The sequence below is a fragment of the Gigantopelta aegis genome, chromosome 4, assembly GCF_016097555.1.
Source record: "Gigantopelta aegis isolate Gae_Host chromosome 4, Gae_host_genome, whole genome shotgun sequence".
Lineage (NCBI taxonomy): Eukaryota > Metazoa > Mollusca > Gastropoda > Neomphalida > Peltospiridae > Gigantopelta > Gigantopelta aegis.
In genome coordinates, this window is record NC_054702.1 from 50,818,775 (window position 1) to 50,830,019 (window position 11,245).

Below are 11,245 nucleotides of genomic sequence, written 5' to 3' on the forward strand. Positions count from 1 at the left end.
CAAATGCTGTGGTATGTGCTGTCCTGTTTGTGAGAAAATGCATATAAAATATCCCATGCTACTAATGGAGAAAATGTAGCAGGTTTTCTCCAAGACCATACATGTATGTCAGAATTACCAAATGTTTGACATCCAATAGTATTTCATTAATTAATCAATGTGCTCTAGTGTTATTAAATAAAACAAACTTTAACTTTATCGGTATGATCTTAATTACAATGCATAATATTTATTTATAGCATAGAAGGTTAATAATGTCTGTTGCATTATACATAATGGTAATGTTCTTTATACAAACATTTTTGTACACTTTAGAATTTAAAAATGTCCTTTGTTCTGTACAGGTTAGTTGGTACTAATTTGAATATCTTTCATAATATAGAGACTTATTAAGATGGGTGGCTACTTAATAGAGAGTTATTACAGTTAAGCTAAATATGAATCTTGACAGAACCAATGGCTTAGCCTGTAAGCAATCAGACTATAAAATATTCTGAGAGTAAGGTAATTTAATTGCAATGAAAATGCTAGCTCCTAATTATTTGTTTAATTCAAACATTAATATGAGGGTTATGGTTAGTTTTAGAATACACATTCTGGAGTACCTTGTGTTTATGGGTATTATGTACAACAGAACATAGGTTCAAACAGGCTCATTATATATGTACATGTACTATGAAACTGCCAGAATTTGCTGTATTTCTATTGATGTAACATTTGTAGCAATTTGTTTATAATTGTTTTTCTTCTTGGATGTTGGTCTAAGCACTGGTGTGTATTGTCTCTGTCATTTTAATTCCAAATCAAAGCATGCATGATGGATAATTCAAAACTTTAGTGTGATTTTTCATTATGATCATGTATAGAAAATATTACGGTACATTAGTGACCATTAGATACCATTTATCTTATTAGTTGTTTCAAAACATATCTAACAAGCTAAAGGAATAACAAAAACCAGTGTTTTTAAAATCCTTTGACCTGGAACTGATGACTCTTGCTATAAAATATATTTGTTTTTCATTAATATATATTATTTATTTTTTTACTAATATTTGTTAAAGTACTCGGTGTACTATATAGAGATAAACTGTTTTTATAGGCTTGCGTTTTAACTTTGAAAATTGTTAGCATTATTTCCCTCGATTAATATTGCCATTATGATTAGCATAGGAAAATACTTTAAAATAGTTTTGAATTTAGACAAAAATGAAGGTTTACTGTTAGAAGTAAAAGATATCCAATGTTAGTTATTCCAAAGTGGTTAGTACTAGAAACGACAGTAGTTACCACACCAAAAGCAGCTATTATATCCATGTGTAGAAATATTTTCAGAAGTATAGCATTGTTTACCAGTATCTTTTTATCTGTTTATATCACTAAACACATAGAGTATTTACAAAGATTTCCACCTGAAATATTCTTTTGTGCAATTTCTAGCACTTCATTAATTTTCAATATGAGTACATGTATTACTATAATACAATTTTGTTAACAGTATGGAAGTTTATTGTGCATGTTCACATTGTGTTGAAATGCCAATATGTATTACAATGAAATTCTACAGTGTAAACAACATTGTATAATAACACTTTTATTAAACATTTCACAGCTAGTTTATTATGTTTAAAACTGTTAAATTGTGCTATATTAGCTGACATGATAAATGAATTCCCTTACTAGAAGTGATGTCATATATATATTATCTCAAAATATTAGTGACAAGTGTCAATGGAATAAAAGTTTAATTTTGTCTTTTCCTACCTCCATTTATTTGATAAATTACATATCTGATTTAGTTTATATTTTTTTGTTTTTGTTTTTTGGTTGTTGTTTTCTGAGGCACATAGGATATCAGCTTGCAACATGTTAGTGCAGCCAAGAAACATATCAGAGCGTCGTCATTGTAACAGTAGCAAAGTGCATGCACATTCAGAATGGCTTTTTATGTACGTGGCTGGTAATTATTGTTAGATCATGTGGTAAAAATGAAGCAGAGTGAACAGAACAGACATATTATGTATGATAATTCTTTTTATTGGATATTGCTCAATTTTATTACAAAAAACAGAAAGATATTAAATTGACAATGTTTTATTGGATATTTATAACTAATAATAGATTAATATTATTTATTTCAGATGATTATTTTATATTTTAATTTAAAATTAATTTTACAAAATAAGAAAAAAGTAATCTCTGGATGAATTACAATTTGATTAGACTGTTCAAATTAATATTTATTTGTGTTGCAAAAAGCTGAGAAGTAGCATGTTAAATTTGTTTAAGCAGTCTTAGTCAAGTTACTTGCAAGTATTGATTATTTTATTCAGTTAATTTTCATCATACCTGTACAAGTAAGACAGTAGTAAAATAGTTTGTTTTAGACATTTTACCATTCCATTAATTTTGTAGATTTGTGTATTCACAATGAATCTTTATTAACAAATTAATATCCAGTTTTTATATTGATTGTAAAACAGTTTTTGTGGTCATAACTGATGCTTATTTTCTGTGAGAAACTATTCAAAAGTACAAGAATGTTTGTGTAAGACTGTGGACCTATGGTAATTCAACAATAAAACTTGCAAAATCAGAACCAGACAGGTAATATGTTGTGTGTATAATTTTTGACCTTCCAAGTTAATGAAATATTTTGGTGAAAAAAAAACAACCTTTAAGTGAAGATATATGGATGGTACCTACATGTATATGCATTGTACTTAAACTGAGTCCACGTTTACCACCAATCCATAAGATTTAAATCCACTTTAAATTCTGTGTACAAAATGATTGTTTCTGTAGGAATTTGCAATGATAATGCAAGACATTCAATTGCTAGTAAGGTTCCTCAAACTCCTAGTTGCCTGAAATACTTTTCACCATTGTTACCATAGCATTAGTGCACATTAGGAAAACTTAGCTAAGCTCATGAAGACTGTCAAATGGGTAAAATGCGACAGGATCTAAATCAGTCAAATGGGTAAAACGGGGTGGGATCAAGCTCAATCAAATGAGTAAAATGGGGTGGGATCTAGCTCAGACAAATGAGTAAAATGGGGTGGGATCTAGCTCAGACAAATGAGTAAAATGGGGTGGGATCTAGCTCAGACAAATGAGTAAAATGGGGTGGGATCTAGCTCAATCAAATGAGTAAAATGGGGTGGGATCTAGCTCAGACAAATGAGTAAAATGGGGTGGGATCTAACTCAAACAAATGAGTAAAATGGGGTGGGATCTAGCTCAGACAAATGAGTAAAATGGGGTGGGATCTAGCTCAGACAAATGAGTAAAATGGGGTGGGATCTAGCTCAGACAAATGAGTAAAATGGGGTGGGATCTAACTCAAACAAATGAGTAAAATGGGGTGGGATCTAGCTCAGACAAATGAGTAAAATGGGGTTGGATCTAACTCAGACAAATGAGTAAAATGGGGTGGGATCTAACTCGGCCAGATAGGTAAAATGGGGCAGGATTTAGCTCCGTCAAATGGGTAAAACATGAGAGTTATCATGATAGGTAATATGTTACTCAATCTGGACATATAATTTAACAAGCATATTAAACCATTTCCCATGCAATACTCTGCTGTTATTACATACCCATTTAATCTTACTATAGTAATAAAGACAATTCTGACCGTGCAAGAAACAAATATTTTATTGAACATATGAATGATACAAAATCTTGCATGCGAATAACATCATGTTCGTAACCAGGATACCTAGCATTCTGTACATTCCATAGAATTCAACCAACTTTCCAAAGTAAGTTGTGTTGTATAATTAAACGTTTGTTAATCATAATATAGAAAGGTGGTATGTAATAAATACAGAACCACATACCAGTTGTTTCACAATGTTATTTATTGCACTCATTTATATACTGTCTCATGGTATAATATTCTTGCACACTATAAACTCGTTGAATAAATAACATGGCAAACAACTGGTATGTGGTTCTATCTATTTATTACACTAGGAAATTGCATAGAACTATTCATTGTGTGTGTATGTGTGATAAAGTTATATTGCATTGACTATGGGTTGGATGTAGTTTAGTGGTAATTAATTCTGGAGGAAAAGAAAGGAATATTTGTTTAATGACACCTCAGCATTTTTTAAACCATGGCTATTTGGTTATTTTGACTAGAGAAAGAGAGACAGACAACAGGCAGACATGCAGAGAGCGAGTGAAAAATCATATGGGCAACTCCTGCTCAAAACGTAACAAGCTTAAGGATCTAGTACGTGCACTTTCACTTAGAATAGTACAGCCGTTGATATACCAGTTATGAGACACTGATTGGAACTCTATCACTTGCTGGATCACTCGGATATTTTCCTAGTCATCCCAACCAGTGCCACATCAATGGCATATCAAATGCTGTGGTATGTACAGTACTGTCCTATCTATGGAAAAGTGTATATAAAATATCCCTTGTTGGGTTTTTTTTTTTAGAATGGAGAGTGCATGACAGTATCAAGTTTTTTCTATTTCAACCAAGTATTGAAATAACCATATTAACACCAAATGCTAATATTTTCAAATGTGCTGAGGTGTCATTAAACAAATATTCCGTTCTTATCCTTTATTTTGTAGTTAATTAAACATGCACAATAAATACTTTGGCTTACATTTAGACCTCAGTCCAGATTTCAGTAAATTTGTTCAACCAGTAGGTATTCATCTGTACTGTCTCCAAGATTTTATTTCACTTTTAATTAATACACACAAACTGTTTTTACATGAAATTTTACAGTGACTTACATGTACTTCTGTAAGAGAAGAATGTTGGTGCGGTCCTAGTGTCATATACAATGATGCTCACTATTTTTGTTTACTCATTTGAAAATGCCATGGTGCAATTTATTTTATTTGCACATTTGGTAGCTGAGCTACCAGTTGTCTCTTTCATATCAGTAATAATGTGTGATAATACAGAAATTAATTCATGTGTGAAATAGGATTGAAAAACTTATCTTTGACATTAATTGGTTGTATCTCTACCATATTCTACTTTAGTGTTTTCATTGCTTTGGTCAGCAAATCTCTAGTTAAATTCCAGTTTCAGTTATAGCCAAACAAAATATAACATTCTTTAAAGAAGTGGCTTAATTTGATTTGTGAATTAACTTTTGTGAGATTCAATAATAATAATATTAATCAAATTTCACATTTAGTGATTTGACAGATGACAAGCTTAAACCCTGCTTTCATTTTCACTACTTTGTACAGTTATTTTGTACAGTTAGGATTTTAATCATACTTGAATGTTTGATATTTTATGTGAGGTTTTTCAAGCCTAGAAAAAATAAACATTTTTATTTATAAAAGTTTAATACTGTTAACAAAGAAACAAGGAATAAATTTGATGATGTGTGACTAGCAGAGAATTCAAGCACATTTTTTCAAATGATATTCAAGGCAAAAGCCAAATTTTATGTTTTTGACCCACACCACCACGCCCCAAAAATTTTCAAAACAAATTTCCATATTGTAATGTTTGCTGTATTCTCGCCAAAAACACGGTCTTTCTATATACATGTACTCATGTATATTTGGGATCCTATTTTTTAACACAATTAAATAGTATTCCTTGACCATGACAAACGGACAGTTGGTTCTATTTTGTTTATTATGTAACATTTATAATGTTTATAGTAGTATACCTGTCTATTCCATGATAGAGAACCTATTGAAATACTGTTAATTATTTGAAACTGAAATTATTTAATATGATGCATTTTGGGTTCTTCAGACAATTTGTTTTAAGTAAACAAATCCACATACACCAAGTTTTATTGAAGCATTCATGCTTAACCTTGGATTGTTTTTGTTTAAATTGAATTAGGTTATTTGGATTAGTTTGTACTTAAAATGATTTGTGTTGGAGATGAGTCTTCCTTCAGAAAAACTGAACAGCAAAATGTTTTAATACCTCTTTTCTTAGTATCCCATTAATCTTTAAAAAAAAAATGTACATATGATGTTTACATATAAAGAGTTTGTATTACAAAAGAAATTACATCAATTTGTTTTTGCACAGCAAATTAATTGCAACATAGTACAGTGAAACCTGCCTGAACTGGACCCTGAACAAACCAGAATCCTGTCAAAAGCAGCCAAGTTTCATGGTCCGGAAAGTTTTAAATCCCGGATCCTGTCTAAATCGGATACATATTAGGTCCCTGACACACATTAATAATGGTGTTCTACAAGGCTCAATTCCTAAGCCTTTTCTTTTCATACATTTTAAAAACATTTTTATTGATCTTGATTTCCATTAAGCCTATTTGTGTGCATGCACTTATAGAAATGATTTAGCAATAAAAACAATTTTCATGCATATCATCATATTCCATATACGAACTCTGGTAATAATGTATGTCAACAAACTGAATGATGTTCAGTATATGCAACCATTAGATAATTTTTATGTGAGATCTCATAAAACTCATTTATTTGAGAGAATATTTTATCAAATTGCCACTCTATGGTTATCTATGTTGATACTGTGATTTTTTTTGCTCAATGGTGTTGCATAACAATTTCCTATTTTGTTTACTTTTTTACAATGTCAACTTGGAGATCAATGGAAAGCATGACACTTACACCATTTATGCAAGACGATTGTTGTTTGATGACTAGATATAGAAGATTGTATCAAAGTAATAAAATAAATTGGTCTATCTTTTAACACGGTGATTTTGTGGTAATTTATGTATGTACTTCAATAATATGGATTTTGGTTTTATGAAACATAACTATAGATCAAATTATTAGTCCCCTAGCGGTCCAACTGGAGGGGACTATAGGTTTCATATCTGTCCGTCTGTCCCACACATAGTTTTCGGGATGGGTTTTTTTCAGAATGCTTTGATATATTGAGCTGAAATTGTGTGTACAGCTTTATCATGTACTGTCACAGATCAAGTTTTACTTTTATGGCAATCTACCCTTTTGTGACGGAGTTATGGCCCTTAAAATTGTTGGGGCCAGGTAGGGGACATGCATTGCTTTAGCGGTACTCTCATAATACCTGTTTTGTGTGGACATTTTGCAAAGGGTTCAGTTTTGTCGTGGGTGAGTGGGGGACACCCATGTCAATTTGATATTGTAGTTTTTAATAAAAATTTTACAGTGAAGCGGTTTTTGGAATCGCTAAAAATTTGAAACGGATCATCTACACTGGATCCTTTCCTTTAGTGTGTGTGCATGCACATGCATACATGTGTGTTGTTATTGCTTTTCCCCATGACACACTGCGCCAGCCACTAGATAAATACATGAACATTATGTCATGAACGAGACATTCCCATTTTATCTTCAACAATGCATGAACCCAACTGATGGAAAACCTTATATTTCCCATTGGAACTGCTTGCTGCACAACTAGTTGTCAGGCAAAAGCATAAGCCATTCCTGAATATTGGTGATATAACGATTGTACCATTAAAGGCGCAGACCCTAGTTTCAGCCCGTAAAATGGACACTATGTTAATCTACAAACCTGCAACACATTTAAATAAGGTTATGACAGAAAGAAGCTAAAGGAAATTCTGTCTAAAAATAACTAGAGCTTATCTTGATAACCATTATTTCTCAGAGGAAAATGCGTTTTTAGAATTTTGAAAAATGTATTTTGGGGTATTGCAAAAATCTGGATGATGCAAACCACTGCAGGCGTACTAAAAGTAATATTCTAAACAATAAAATGTAACTACTAATTTAAATTATCAATAATAGCTATAATAGTGAAAGGTATGTCATAGTATTTAAAAACTAGTGTCTATCACTTTAACAAGGTTAACATCTATCGTTTTTAAACATAAATTTAATACATGATACAACAGACAGAGAGACGGAGAGAGAGAGAGAGAGCTGGGAGAAGTCGATCAGGTTTTATGTATGTTGTGTTGCTTGTACGTGACTTTTTGGAGGGGGGGGGGGGGGGATTTAAAAAAAAAAAGTTGAACTTGTAGCATATCCTTCCCAATTTAAGCTTTGTGGTGCATGTACCTACCCTAAAATAATGGGAGGTTGGGATGAATATCAACAGAAAAATTTATTACGGGACTTTACATTTTCTAAAATATTACCAACTCCCACTCATACTGGGATGGCCCAGTCACTAGTTAATGAAATGTTTCATACACCTGTCATGAAACTACAAATGAAGTCCAAACAATTGACACCGTATACGTGTGCCTGATTACTCAATTGAGACGGGACGACACGACATGTTATAAAATCAGCCTAGGATAAGCACACCATGACAATATAAAATGTGTGTAGGTGAGAAGGCGGTAAAAACTGGTTGATGTAATATGAACTTGTCTTGTAAAATCACTAAAGGCTACTTCAAAACCGATCACATGGGGGAGACGACAAGCAACGTAAGTATTATTTTATGGCAGTTGGGTCTCCTGCAATTTTTTCCAATTATAGTTGCATTGGCGTACAGGCTGCCACTTTTGTAGGGGGTGGGTGGTGGGGGGCAGACTGTTTTTTGTCCGAATTCAACAAAAATCCAGAATCTGGATTTGGGTTGGCATATTTTCCCGGAATATTGGAATCAGTTTATCAGATTTTGGAGTTTTGCTCCAGCGCGCTGTCCCCCCCCCCTCCCCCCCCCCCGTCTCGTGCGCTTATGCTTATAGTTTAAATAAATTTTATATTGTAGGTGGTGGGTGTATCAACCCTGCTCATGATATAATTAGTTTTAGTAGGCCTATTATAATGTTATCACTAATTGTCAAAGCTGACTGGCGTAGGAAGCGGTGTGTGTGTGTGTGGGGGGGGGGGGGGGATGTGCCCCCACTTTTCAGACATTTTGCTTTATAATAGTGTAAAAGTGTGTAAATATAAAAGTGTGCCCCCCCCCCCCCCCCCCTCCACGTTTTGGCATCTTCTTACGCCACTGACCTTAGCTCAATAGAGGATAATAAACGAATTAATTTATTATCAAATTTATATCCCGAGTGAAATAATTTTCAGTTGTCACGAGCTTTAGCGAGTGAAAAATAAAAAATATTTCAAGAGGGACATAAATTTTATAATAACTGGTACCGAGTTTGTTATTCTGTATATTACCTCAGCTATTTTTTTCTCTCTAAAAACCTTTATTTCCACACATATGCACATACGTGTAGAGAAATGATGTAGCCTAAACCACTTTACGCACTGTTCTGCGTATTGCTATAACTTTGTAATTTAATCACGTTCATAGATAATTTTCGAAAACAAAAGTTCTCTTTATTCTGCTAAAAAATCTATAACAAATTGCATTAAAATTACATTTTGTTATAAATTTAACACACAAAACAGAAAGGCGTAAACGCAAAGTCTTTAAATTACATGCCAAATCACGATGACGTCATATTTAGTACCGACAAAGTCATTGGTTTGTAAGCATCAAATCGTCCAATAGTATTGTTCATTAGACCCATGCACAATATTTCTTACGGCGAAAATATGGAAAATATTTTCTGTTATGAGTGACCGCTTGGGTAATAAAAATATGTTATTACCCCCTCAAATTTCGAAAGGTCTGTGTAGCAAGTGAATACCATGAATTTCATTTAGTAAGGGACATATATATGTGTATCATATACATGTATCGAATATCTTCGTAGGTTTAATTGAGGGGGGGGGGGGGGGGGGGGAGTTGTTACATTGATTGTTCTAGGTGAATTTTTAAATATTGTTGTTGCCCATTTTTAAACATTGTATTCCTCCCTGAATACATGTAATCTTGGTGTTCATTTTAAACATTGCACCCCCACCCTGAAACAAAAAATCACGCCTTGGCCTCGTGGGCGTCAATCCGGCTTTAAAAGTGTGTATGTGTGTGTGTGTGTGTGTGGGTGGGGGGGGGGGGGCGTGTTAGTTGTACGTGTGTGTGTGCTAAACAAAAAAGTGGGGGGGGGGGGGGCATTTATATAGATTGTCCCCCGGCGTTGAAAAGTGAGCGGGACGCGTCCCCCCTGTCCCCCACCGATCGACGCCCATGCAAGTTGGCCTAGCTCAAGTACTTTGACGGTAAGAGAGCGAGACGGACTTTTGGCCGTCCAATAGCTTCTGACTGCACTGCATGCTTCCCAACACTACGTCTTGTCACTGCGCTTTTTTAATTAAAACGTTTTAACTGTACATGTATGTATGTATTAAATATGTATGTATGTATGTATGTATGTATTTAAGAATGTATGTATGTATACATGTATGCCTATATGCATTTGGCCTAAGTAAATGCTAGGCTATGGTCCGAATTAATTTGTCATGCAGAAAAGGAACAATAAAAAGCAGTATCGTTTGGACTAACGCCAGTTTTTATTTCGGGACTTTAAAATGGCTTATAATGCTAATACGGAAACCTGACGATACAACCATAAAAATTACACACCCCCCCCCCCCCCCCCCCCCCCCCACCGCCACACCCACACTTTGAAAATGCGTTCTACGGGCCTGAAAGCTGCTTTGGGGATCTATCGCGTGATTCAGTTCACCACGTGACCTTTTCGCTTGCCCGTAAATATTTTTGTTAAAAACACGTGATATATATGGTGATGAGGTGATGCGTTGTAACACTCGCGCCATTTTTAGAGTGCATATCACGTTTAATTCATTTCAAGGCAAGTACTGTGTGTGACAAATTACTACGCAAAAGAAGCATGCATAAAATAAAAAAAAATAAAAAATACTATGGTCAGAAAAAGTCGGGGGGGGGGGAGGGAGGGGGGGGGGGGAGGTTAAAGGGGGTTTGCAACAATGGGCTTGCTGATCTTTTGAATCGTAGATGTTCGTGAGAACTGCAACTAGTGTCACAACGTCATTGTAAGAATGATATGATCATCGGCCCTGCTTAAATGATCAGTTACCGTAAATATTCAAATGAATAAATTGACAAATTTGTAAATGTGTTTTTATGTTAAAATTTGTTTGTTTTGTTTAACGACACCACTAGAACACATTGATTAATTAATTTTGTTTTGTTTAGAGATATTTTATTGAACAACAGGCAGAGCCTATATAAGTGCTCTTCTAAACAAGATGGACATTAGACAATATTCATAATCATATATATAAAATATAATAACAATGTCCAATGGCATAAAATATTTAACATAATTAATATTTTTTAATATATAGTAATAAAAGGTAGAGAGTAGATAGAACAGAAATGGGATAGTCGAGAAAAAATATGATAGTAATGATCCTATTGTTGGAGCTAACCTTATAT